This window comes from Pelophylax lessonae (genome assembly GCF_965119305.1).
Source record: "Pelophylax lessonae genome assembly, chromosome: 4".
Taxonomy (NCBI): domain Eukaryota; kingdom Metazoa; phylum Chordata; class Amphibia; order Anura; family Ranidae; genus Pelophylax; species Pelophylax lessonae.
In genome coordinates this window covers 133,148,334-133,160,691 of record NC_138771.1, presented here as the reverse complement: position 1 = coordinate 133,160,691, position 12,358 = coordinate 133,148,334, and positions in this window count along the sequence as shown.

Genomic DNA, 12,358 nt, shown 5'->3' with positions numbered 1-12,358 from the left:
CATCTGGTAATCATCTATTCATTATTATATATGGTGGAGCATGGAAAAGGGATCACTTGGAGCACTTTTGGACTGTAAATAAGCCCATGTGCAGCATTTGTGTCACCACCAGTATTTGGAATTGGGATTCCTGTCTATATCATTCACCAATTTGAATTTGCCACAATTCACTACATTTTTAAGATTTGGCATTTTGAATTAACATTATTTGAGTTTTTTTATGCTTTGCACAGAATAATTGGCACTTTAATTGAAAATATCCAATCTGTACACCTTACCTGGCACTTTTTTGAATAATATAATTTATGAATGTACATGTTTACAGCTTTACATGTATATATGGATGGATTTTCTTTTCTTTCCCCTAATAGGACAATATTCTCATCAGTGTATGAGCACTACATGATTATGATTATTTGAATATATGTTTGTTTGAGTATATTCATAGCGCAACACAATTTTTTTAATTTTCACACAGAGAATTGCTTGATAGTTCTAGTGGTTAGTGATTGGCCCAGTGCTGTCAGGGAGTAAACTGCATGCTACTCTACCAATAGGATTCCTCTATCTTGGTGGGACTGTGAGGGGCAATTTAGCAACCTATACATTTAGAAAAGTATGTAAAAAACTACAGGTTTATAAAAATAACAATACCAATATTTATTTAAGACATATATTAAAAATGGTCCCAATTGGAAGCAGAGAAACTGAAGTTTCTATCACATAAGACAATAGAAAACAAGTACACACAACTCCCTTATTGAAAAGGGCAAAGTCAATACGTAATTGATAATAGATCTAGTGATTGCTGCAAAGTGGTAATTCCAGCTAATCATAGATAACTTGCATCATACTTGCACATCCAGTACATATGATGCTACTCTGAGCTGGGACTTCCAACGCTTTTCAAAACATTCAAACTTTTTCTTCATCAGGGATTATTTACCACTCTGCAATCATAAATGACCATTATTACCTTACAATTCTTCAATTTAGTCGGTACAATAATTTAAGATCATATATAGTATATAATACACACCTACATTCACACAGAATTAAATTGCAGTATTGACCCACAGACGATCTATGAGTGGAGTGCATCTATCCTCCCCAAGTTGCACAAGAGCCTTATCGGTACCTTTCCCCTATTAGGGTGTCCCCAACATCAGTATATTTCTGTATGAGAGAACTAGAACTTCCTAGGTAGTGCCCAAACTAAATAGAAAAAGCAAATATGTTTATGCATAAGTGTGTCCTACAGTAATATACAATAGATAAAATGGGGAATACAAAAGCGAGAAAGATGACATACAGCTCCCTCAGTTCTCTTATATAACTAAATAGCCAGTATACTTACAAAAAATATAATGATATAAATGTGTATGTGGAAGGTCCCAGAAGGTTGGAGCAGAGTTCCCAGTTTGGCTCCCAATGGAAAAGCCCTTCATATAAAAGAGAAAAAAGGAGAATAATACTAATCCACAGCCCTGTAGAGGGGAAGGGAGGGATGAAGAAACATCCCCTTCCTAACTTCCACAAATAGGAGAGAAAAGGGTAAAATAAATATTGTACTTACAACAAAAAGAATGATGTTGCTATCCTATCAAGCTTAATCCTGGCTGGGGTTGCAGCTCTTACCTCACTGCGTCCCCCAGGAGAGGCATATGGAATCGCATCTCCTCGAGGCTCCCGAGGTCTTCCTACATATACTGCACATGTGCGATGCGGCGCACCACGCGGTTGCATCACCACCGGTCCGTCCCCCTGCATACTGCACATGTGTAAGCCGCACATCACGATTACAGAGCACTCCAATGGAGCCCCTTGCAAGGATTGGATGGCAGCTTGCTATAAGGAGACAGCCACCGACACAGGAGAAAAAGCGGCTAGTATCCAGGCTCCAGACCTAGATAAATGGTGGAAAAAAGAGAGCATGCTACTCTATCCACAGAAATACAGGGCAGATAGAGGAAGTGTCAGAGGGGCAAAGCAAAGGTGTGTCTGTGCTTCTGGGGAGAGGCAGATTAAAAAAACACTGTTGCTTGACTGTTTGCTTTAAACTATAAGATTTGAAAAGACTGGAGAGGGGTTAGAATACCTGTCAGTTGCTGTCTGTTGGGACAGGAAGTAAAAAATATATCTCCCCAATGAAACACGGATGGCAAAAATACTGATGGAGCGATAACTATCCCTTACTCTACCCAAAGAGGAAAACAAAAAAAAATTCTCCTATGTTTGAATGGATTTCCTCCAGGTGCTCTGATTTACTCTCACAATAAAAAGATACAGGTAGTTTGGGAACAAGAGCTTGGTACCAATTTTACAGAAGCACAATGAGAAGAAGCTTTAAATGCTCCACTCAAAGCCTCCAAATCGGCCAACCTTTGGGAACTATCTTACAAAATCTCTTTATGTTGGTATAGAACTCCTCACATACTTCACATAATTGACCCCTCTGTCTCACCCCTATGTTGGAGAGGCTGTGGTTCAAAGGGCACTTTTTTACACATTTTCTGGTCATGTAACATTCTGTCAGGGTATTGGTGTGATATCTTCCATCCTATCCAGGAGATCACACATACCGCCATCAGCCCTTCACCAGAACTCGCCATTCTAAATCTAGGTATTAATAAAAGTCCCCTCCCAAAAGTTGTACAGATACTACTATCTGCTAAACTGCTCATCACCCACATATGGCTCTCTTAGTATAGCCCCTCCTGCTCTGAAGTTACAGTATCATGCTCATCAAGATGCATAGTTTATGAATGCATGTTTGCATCAAGCCAAGGTCGCCTCTGCGTTGCCCAAAGCAGAGTGGTCCCTTCGGTCTACTTGGTTTAAAGATGTGTATACTGCTAATATTTGATATAATTCTAACTGAGCGTGTATTCCCCCCTCCATTGAGACGATATTGATCCATTCCTTCCTACTGTATCTGTCAATAAATTATTTCTGATTAACTATATTAATAACAATTCTGTTTCCATATTTCTACATTGAAATGTAAGAACATTGTTGAAATTAGCCCTTAGTATCTCTTATTACGTGTTGTACCCTTTACTTTTCTCAATTATATACTATTCAAATGCTTTTGCAAAAGTTCAATAAAAACCTATTATAAATGTGAAAAAAAAACTTTCCGCGCTAAACTGAACTCCTGGCAATGCCGGAGTTCAGTTTGCTCGCCACGCCGGTAGAAGCAGGATGCTAATATTGACACTTTGGGCCCCATTTGGACATTTTGACTTAGGGGTGTACTCACTTTTGTTGCCACCGGTTTAGACATTAATGGCTGTGTGTTGAGTTATTTTGAGGGGACAGCACATTTACACTGTTATACAAGCTGTACACTTACTACTTTACATTGTAGCAAAGTGTCATTTCTTCAGTGTTGTCACATGAAAAGATATAAACAAATATTCACAAAAATGTGAGGGGTGTACTCACTTTCATGAGATACTGAATATATATATATATTGTAAGGGATTAGCTCGGTGGTAGGCGTGGATGACCCCCTTTGGGGGTGCGTTTTCACAGAGAGATAGCCGAGCAGAGGTTGAAAACAATAGTTTGGTTTATTAGGTCAATTTTCTTCATACCAGTGCATGCAGCAAAAACATCAAAATAAAATTAAAGACAAAATAAATCCTTGCCTCTGTGGGCGGCTACCTTCTCACGCTGGAACCTACCTAAGAAGTCTTCCCAACCTACTGTTGGGCCGACACTGCTGATCCTACAGCAGACACTCAAATGTCCATTTGTTTGCTTTTCACACAGCACAAACATTGTCCATTGAACATGTCCCTTTGTTTTCTTTCACACAGCACATGTTCATTTATAACAGGATCCTTTACTCTTCAGATTCTTCACATTGAACACAGTTCATTTAACAGGTCCCTTTACTCTTCACACTCTTCACATGGAACACTTTGTCTTCTCACCTTTGAGACGTCTTCACTCGTGGTTACCCTCCTTAGCTTCACATCGCTGTAGGGGGTCTTCTCCCATGCTCACCAGCTTGTCGGGAGGCACACATCCGACTGTCCCCCTCTCCCAGCCCACACGGCGACAGGAGGCAGCAGTCCTTCTCCCATGCCCACACGGCGTCGGGAGGTACACGTATGTCTGCCTTCCTCTCCCAGCCCACACGGCGACAGGAGGCAGCACTCAATAGATTTTCTCTGGACAAATTATAGAGGCCTTGATCTCCTCATTCTGAACAGCTGAATGGTTTTCAACTTCCTGCTGGCTCTTTTTGCAGCCAACACCCTATAGTATCAGTGAACTTTTCAAAGCAGGTGGGAATGTGTCTCCTCTCAGTGACTACATTCCTAGATTTACCTGACTTCCTGTCACATACCCCCCCCTCTTGTTTCAACCCTAGGGTTGGGACACATATTTCCAGGCACGCATGTGTCAGGCACTGCTGACTCACTGATAAGCCTCCTATTATCCTCAAGCTTCCGGATGAAACTGTTTCTGTCATCTTCACTGACAGATTTCTCATAAATGCCACACAGTTTGTCTCTCATCTCATATACACATTCTTCAACTGCATTTTTGGCATAATTTTGCTCCTTCTCGTTTCTGTCATCTTCATTGACAGCTTTCTCATAAATGTCAGACAGCTTGTCCCTCATAACCGTCTGTCCAATCCACCATGGAGGACCGTGATCCATAGGCAACTCAATTGGGCTAGTCTTAAGGTCTTCAACATTCTTAAGACGCCTCTCTCTGCAATCCATAAATGTTTTCCACAAAACTTTGAGAACCTTTGCTTCACTAAGCTTTGTTCCAAGTAGGGACTCTTGACATCCCTCTGTGACTTGAGTTGCCTCTCCATACAGCTGTACACAATCATTGACTTTTTGTTGTAAAAGGGAATGATCTTCCTTCTTGAGCTTTGCTTGCTCTAAGATGCTGTGCACAGGATTTTCCAATTGAGACAACAGGCTGTCACACATTTCTTCAAAGTGACCCCTGTTCCTTTTCCCAGAGATATCAATATCATTCAAACATTTCATATTCATAGGCAGATCTGAAGCATTTGCACTCATCAACTTCTTAAACTTTTCGCCCTCCTGAGCGAGTCGCAGTAAAGGCCTACTATTTGATTTGATATTCAGTTTATATTTCTTGCCAAACTCTTCACAGAAGTAGCCAACCAGAACATCATCAACTTTCCTTCCACCAACATAGGGGTTAAAGGCAACAACACAGTTGAACCCAGCGATCTGGGTGGTATCCATTATAGACCTCCTCTCTGCATCAGTGAAGAAGCATGGAACTGCAACACATTCTTTTACAGGTTTCTTCAATGCACTTTCTGCTGAACTATTTGACCGCTCAAGGTCACCTAGTTCCTTTTCTCTATCTGAATTCCACATGGAATGTATCTCAAGATCACGATCAAACTTCTGCCACCCGTCTTTCACCAGTTCCATTTTGGAAACACTCCCTGAAAGGCACTTATTCATTTGCTTCACGTTTTCACCAACAGCCTTAGTTTTCTCCACTAGGTGGCGTTTGCTTTTTTCTCCCAGATTTATATCACTTGCTTTAGTTTTCTCCGCTTTAGTTTTCTCCACTAGGTTTTCAGCCTGAACTGAGAAATCACCACATTTCTTACACAACTCTTTTGTTTGCTGAAGCTCTAATGATACATTTTCCAATGCTTGAAGTTTTTGAAGGAACGGTTTATTCCAAAGGGGTGATTCAAGCCACGTGTCATCACATTTCTGAGGCTCACTCAGGACAGACCCCAAAACACTGATCCTTTTAAAAACTGCATCAGGCACACTATCCCCTCTTTGGGACAGATCCTCTGTTGCCTGGAATTCCTCTTCCAGTTCCTGCAACGGAATCTTCATCTCTTCTACTTGCTGTTCTAAGGCTCGCTTAGACTTTTCTAGCTCCTGAACGCTTTTCACAACATCATCCTTGGAGCTGACCAATTCTTCCATTTCTGTACGCAGCTGTTTAACACTTTCTAGTTCAGCCTTACACTCTAGAGCTTCCTCCAAAGAGCGAGCCAAGAACAGGGCTTTGCTCTCGTTATCACGCACCTCCGTTTCTGCACGTGCGCGTTCTTCTGCATATTTTGCAGACACAGTCTTCTCTTCACCAAGCATCTGATCAAACTTCTTTTTCACATCTTCAACACACTGTAATGAACCAACGCTTTCTTCCATGCGTTTTTTCATATCCGCTATCTGAGCTTGCAATGTTGCGACTTGCTCTGATAGGTTTTTCTTTGCTTCCGCCTCCTCTTTTAATTGTTCCAGGAAGCCATTTTTCTCATCTTCCATTTGTTTGAGCTTTGTGCTAAAACTCAGCCTTTGACACCTCTCTTCCTGTAAGAGTTCCTGCGTGTCTTGCAGCTGCGATTCCAAGATAGAAAAATCTTCCGCAATTTCTCTAGATTTGCTGTCTGCTTGAGAAAGCTGATTTGTAACATTGTCCAACTCAACCTGCAGTCGGGTTGCCTTCTCTGACAGCTTAGCACACAATCGGTCACCTTCTGACACCTTGACTTGCGATTCCAGAAGCTGTGCCTCTACTTTTTCCCTCTTATGTTCACAATCTCCTTTTCCCTGCATAAGAGCTTTCACCTCACTGGCTAGCATCTGGGAATAAGAATGTAATTCTGCCACACAGGCTTCTTTCTCCTTTAACTGCTGCTGGACACGTTGGGCTTCATCTTTCCAACTTTCACAGTCCGCACGCCATTCATCTACCACATTGCTCAAAGTAGTGAGCTCATACACAGTACTCAGTAATTTAGCCTCTCTTTCACTTTTCTCTTTGTCGCTGAGAGACAATGTCGCTTTCAGAGCAACATTCTGTTCCTGCGACTCCTGCAGGTCTATTTTTGTAGCTCCCAAAGACTGAAGACTTTTTTTCAGCTGATTACGCAACTCCAACATATCAGCCATACTTTGCTTCTGCAAAGTCTGAATTTCACTTTCCTTTTCCATGAGGATGGTATCTTTCTCCATTATAGTCTCTCTGCGTTTTTGCAACTCGACCAAAAGAAGAGCAGTGGATTCTTCCCACTGTAACACATGAGACTTGAGTAGTTCATTCATTTCCTGCAAGTTTCTATGCTCCATTTTAAGCAATTCCAAGGCTTGTTCCTTTTCTTCCATTTTCCGTTGCAAGGCATCCAACTCAGCCCTGCACACATACTCGGTTTCCTCCAAACCGATGGCCTCCATTGGCTGCTGGCGTCTCTGTTTCCAGCCTGCCATGCTCTCTTGATGAGCCTTTTGTTGAGCTGCAAAGCTCCGTTGTTTCAGCATCTCCCCCATTTTGGGTTTACTTTTCATCTGAGCACACTGCGTCTCCATAGCAGTTTCATCAGTGTTGCTAGGGACAACACCCTTCCTCTTTAGTAGACTCTCTTTAGGCATGGATGGGGCTGGTTCAGACGGTAACATCCCCTCCATCCAATCCATAGAATCCGGTCTCTCATTTCATCTATCTTTGCATTCTTCAGGCGTTTTGAACGCCCCATCTTCAATAACTCCACAAACAAATTTTTCACAGTCCAGCAAAAAATTTTCAGACCACTGTCTCTTTAACACATGTAGTTTTTCTCTCTCTTGCAAGCTCTCTTTTCCTGCACACACAGTTTGTGCAGTCACTTGCACCAGACACAACAAAGTTCATCAAATAATTTTGAGACCTCTGTCTCTTTAAAACACTTTTTTTTTTTTCTGTCAGGATCTTCTCTCCTGCACACATAGATTGTGCAATCTCATGCACCAGATAAAGTTCATCAAACATTTGCACTTCCTTGCAGGGATCTCTGCTTATGCCCACTGCATACCTCCACCATATGTAAGGGATTAGCTCGGTGGTAGGCGTGGATGACCCCCTTTGGGGGTGCGTTTTCACAGAGAGATAGCCGAGCAGAGGTTGAAAACAATAGTTTGGTTTATTAGGTCAATTTTCTTCATACCAGTGCATGCAGCAAAAACATCAAAATAAAATAAAAGACAAAATAAATCCTTGCCTCTGTGGGCGGCTACCTTCTCACGCTGGAACCTACCTAAGAAGTCTTCCCAACCTACTGTTGGGCCGACACTGCTGATCCTACAGCAGACACTCAAATGTCCATTTGTTTGCTTTTCACACAGCACAAACATTGTCCATTGAACATGTCCCTTTGTTTTCTTTCACACAGCACATGTTCATTTATAACAGGATCCTTTACTCTTCAGATTCTTCACATTGAACACAGTTCATTTAACAGGTCCCTTTACTCTTCACACTCTTCACATGGAACACTTTGTCTTCTCACCTTTGAGACGTCTTCACTCGTGGTTACCCTCCTTAGCTTCACATCGCTGTAGGGGGTCTTCTCCCATGCTCACCAGCTTGTCGGGAGGCACACATCCGACTGTCCCCCTCTCCCAGCCCACACGGCGACAGGAGGCAGCAGTCCTTCTCCCATGCCCACACGGCGTCGGGAGGTACACGTATGTCTGCCTTCCTCTCCCAGCCCACACGGCGACAGGAGGCAGCACTCAATAGATTTTCTCTGGACAAATTATAGAGGCCTTGATCTCCTCATTCTGAGCAGCTGAATGGTTTTCAACTTCCTGCTGGCTCTTTTTGCAGCCAACACCCTATAGTATCAGTGAACTTTTCAAAGCAGGTGGGAATGTGTCTCCTCTCAGTGACTACATTCCCAGATTTACCTGACTTCCTGTCACAATATATATATATATATATATATATATATATAAAATGTTGTATAGTCCAAAAATCCCAGTATTTGTGCAAAGTGCAAAAATAGTGCTAAAGAGTACTACAACTACTACTTGTGTAGAGATCCCTCTGTGCAAAACAGGTGCCAACATGCTCCCCCAATAGGACTGCACTCACCAAATGGAGGTACCCCTGCAGGGGTCACAGGTACTGTATATAACCAACAAATAGGCTTGGACTCGCCCAGCTGCTCTAGTACCAACCAGCACAGATATACTCTCAGCCCACATTTGTAAATAGTTCCTGTCCAGCGTTAATTTAAATGATGGATCCTCCTTCTTGAAAAAAATTACTTACAGTATATCCAGCCTAAGTGCCGGTTCACATTTGTGCGATGCGGGAACGCTGCGAATATGCAGCGTGATCGCGCATCACATCTGCACATGTGATACGCAGGGGGTGTCAATTAAAAGTTAACGATACTCCCAGTTGTGATCGCATATCACAGTGCAATCTGCAAGTTCGCACAGAATCAGATCGCACTAGTGTGAACCACTATGTGATCCGATTCTGCTGCGGATAAAAAAAAGCCTCATGTGCGAGTTTAGTGCGGATGCGGTGCGAATTCAGCCATACAAAGTGTATGGCTGAAATTTGCACCGCACATGAGATCGCATGTAATTTAGGAGCAGTGCGCTCCGAATTACATGCGATCTCCGTGATTGCACTAATGTGAATCGGGGCTAAACCTTGTCACTTTTCCTGGACAGCTTAACCAATAATGCTGCCTGAAGAGGAACATATATTCAGTCCTCCATGAACCATACACCATAGGGCTGCTGAATATAATCGCCGAATCGATGCATCGCGATGCGACCCTTCGCGATTCTGCATCGATTCGGGGTGACTGCAAAATCGATTAGCTTGACGTCACTTCCGGGGTGGGCGGCGCTGGCGCATGAGGAGAGTGGCGGCGGCGGCCGGGCTTGCGAACACGGAGCTCCTCGTGGGAGAGGAGAGGAGGAGAGCAGAGTAGTAAGTAGCCTTATGCTGGGTGCAGGGGGGTATTTATAAATTAGTAGTAGTGATAAGGATCAATACCTTGCTGGGAGTACGAGGGATATGTGTATTTGTAGATTCTTGCAGTGGATTAGTATGAGGAGTTGAGGAGTAGTAGTAAGTAGTACTTTGCTGGGAGCAGGAGGAGGAGGAGGTACCGTGCAGGATCACAGATACTCTGCTGTCAGGGTGAGGCATAAGGTGCGGGACTTCCCTGCTTTTCCTCCTCATCGCGTCTGCTGGCTGGTGTGCCCCCTTCTTCTCTATACATACAGCTAGCTTTTATTCCCTGCAAACATGGGGCTGGGGGTGGCTAAAAGCCCTCGTAGGCATTAAGAAAATGACATCACCACCGCTTCTGCTCTCAGCTGCAAAAACCCCATATCAGGAACCATCACCCCCAAATCACTCCTCCTTCTTATCACTGACAGGTGCCCCCCCCCCTCCTCCTCCTCCCCCACAAACCTGTGACTTCCTCCTTGCACCACCTGCATTGCTGTGAATGTCCTGGCAGGGGTGTCCTGGCTGTCACACAATTCTGATGTCAGCTTTCATTGTTTGGGTGGGACTGATTGTTTGCAATACACCTAGTATTACTTGAAGCCCCCCTGGGGTTTGTTTGGTCATGTGACTGCTTATAAAAACTACCATAGCATAAAGCAATCTGGAAAAGAGCACAGAGAAGTCCTGCCCATTGACATATCCCTGTCACTTGTCAGTTCCATTCGCAGAAGCCTGTAAATTAAAATCCAGTGGTATCACACATAATGAGGGGTTAAGAGGCTTAGGAACTTTAAAGAGTTGGACTGGTGGGACTAGTCCCACTATGTCCCAGTATTGGACATAGTGGAATTTAATATTAAATGACCCCTGTGGAGTCCCAGTACCCTCAGCACCCTCACTGGGGGGGGGGGGGGGGGGGTGTCACACTACAAGGACTGCTGTCATAGCTTGATCAGCAATTTGTAAAGTCTAATTTGTCCTCATTCCCCTGAGAAAAGGCTGTCTAGAGGGGGGATTTATGACAGGGAGCATTATCTTTACTACAAGGAGACCTGTTTCCGTCACAATTATTGATCTGATAAGCAGGAGCAGATCAGGGAAAGTGAGAGGAAGAAGCAGGTAGATAAGTCCAGAGAATTGGAATATGAGGCTCATTACAGCCCTTTAGGAAATAATTTGAAGTAAGCTGACATATCCTGTACTAGAATTATGTTCATATCATACAATTAGTACTGGGGAAAATAGCAGCAGCACCATCCCATACTAAAGGAGAGCAGAGCCTGCAGAGCAACCCGACCCACGGACTGCCGTCCCCCCCAATGGACTGGCCGAGGAGGCCCTGCTTTCCGCCTGTACCGTGCACACTGCACTGCACGAGTCCGAGCTCCAAATGCCGACATGAGGCTCATCAACTGGGACCTGTCCGTGTCCGAGCCCTACTCCATACACCTACCGGCTACCGCTACTTCACCCACAACTGGCTGCAGCTCTGCTTCCTGGTAAGTCGGGGCACTACAGGGCCCAGCATTACTCCTTACCAGGGCCTGCTATAGTACAACTAGGGGGACTACAGAGCCCAGAATTCCTCCTTACCAGGGCCTACGGTACTACAACTAGCATCAGGTAACTCTTCTAACCTGATGTGGCCTGCTCTAAAGGGGGATCTATGAGGGGACCTGCTCTACTAAAGGGGATCTATGGGGGGACCTGCTCTACTAAAGGGGGATCTCTGGGGATGCTGGCCTGCTCTAAAGGGGGATCTATTCCATAGATCCCCCTTTAGAGCAGGGTCCCCATAGATCCCCCTTTAGAGCTCAGTTCCTCTGGATCCCCTTTAGGGCAGGCCCAGGCTCCCCATAGATCTCCTTTAGAGCAGGGTCCCCATAGATCCCCCTTTAGAGAAGGGTCCCCATAGATCCCCCTTTAGAGCAGGGTCCCCATAGATCCCCCTTTAGAAAAGGGTCCCGATAGTAATCGTGATGCATCGTGATGCATCGCGGAATCGAATCGTATCGAATCGCGACCCTAATAATCGTAATCGCATTGAATCGTGAGGTAAGTGAAGATGCGCAGCCCTAATACACCAATGATGGAGGCTGGCCTCTTCTTCCTGGGAGTGAAGAATTATGGGTTGTACAGAGACATAGTAAGGTAAAAACAAACAAACAAACAAAAAAAAAACATTTAGTAGACATAGTAGGATCAAACGAAAAAAAAAAAAAGAACATTGCATGTATGCCCATCATTAGAAGTGGATGGATGCTGGGAGGTTTAATGGTGGGCATACCACACACTTTCTGGCAGAGATTTCTTCATCCACATCGATCGATGTGAATGGAGGAATCTGTTAAGTTCTCTTTTTTCGTTCAGCCCACAGGCTGCATGAAAAAAAAAAAAGAACCTTACAATATATGCCCAACAAGGACCAGCAACGTACTGGTACATCGCTGGAATTTGAGTGGTCATACCAGGATGATGCCTGCAGATTTACGCATCATCTTGGTATGTTTTTTACAGCCAGGGATCGGCTTTCATGTAAAAGCAATCCTAGCAAAAATTAGCCGCTAGACTGCTTTTCCAA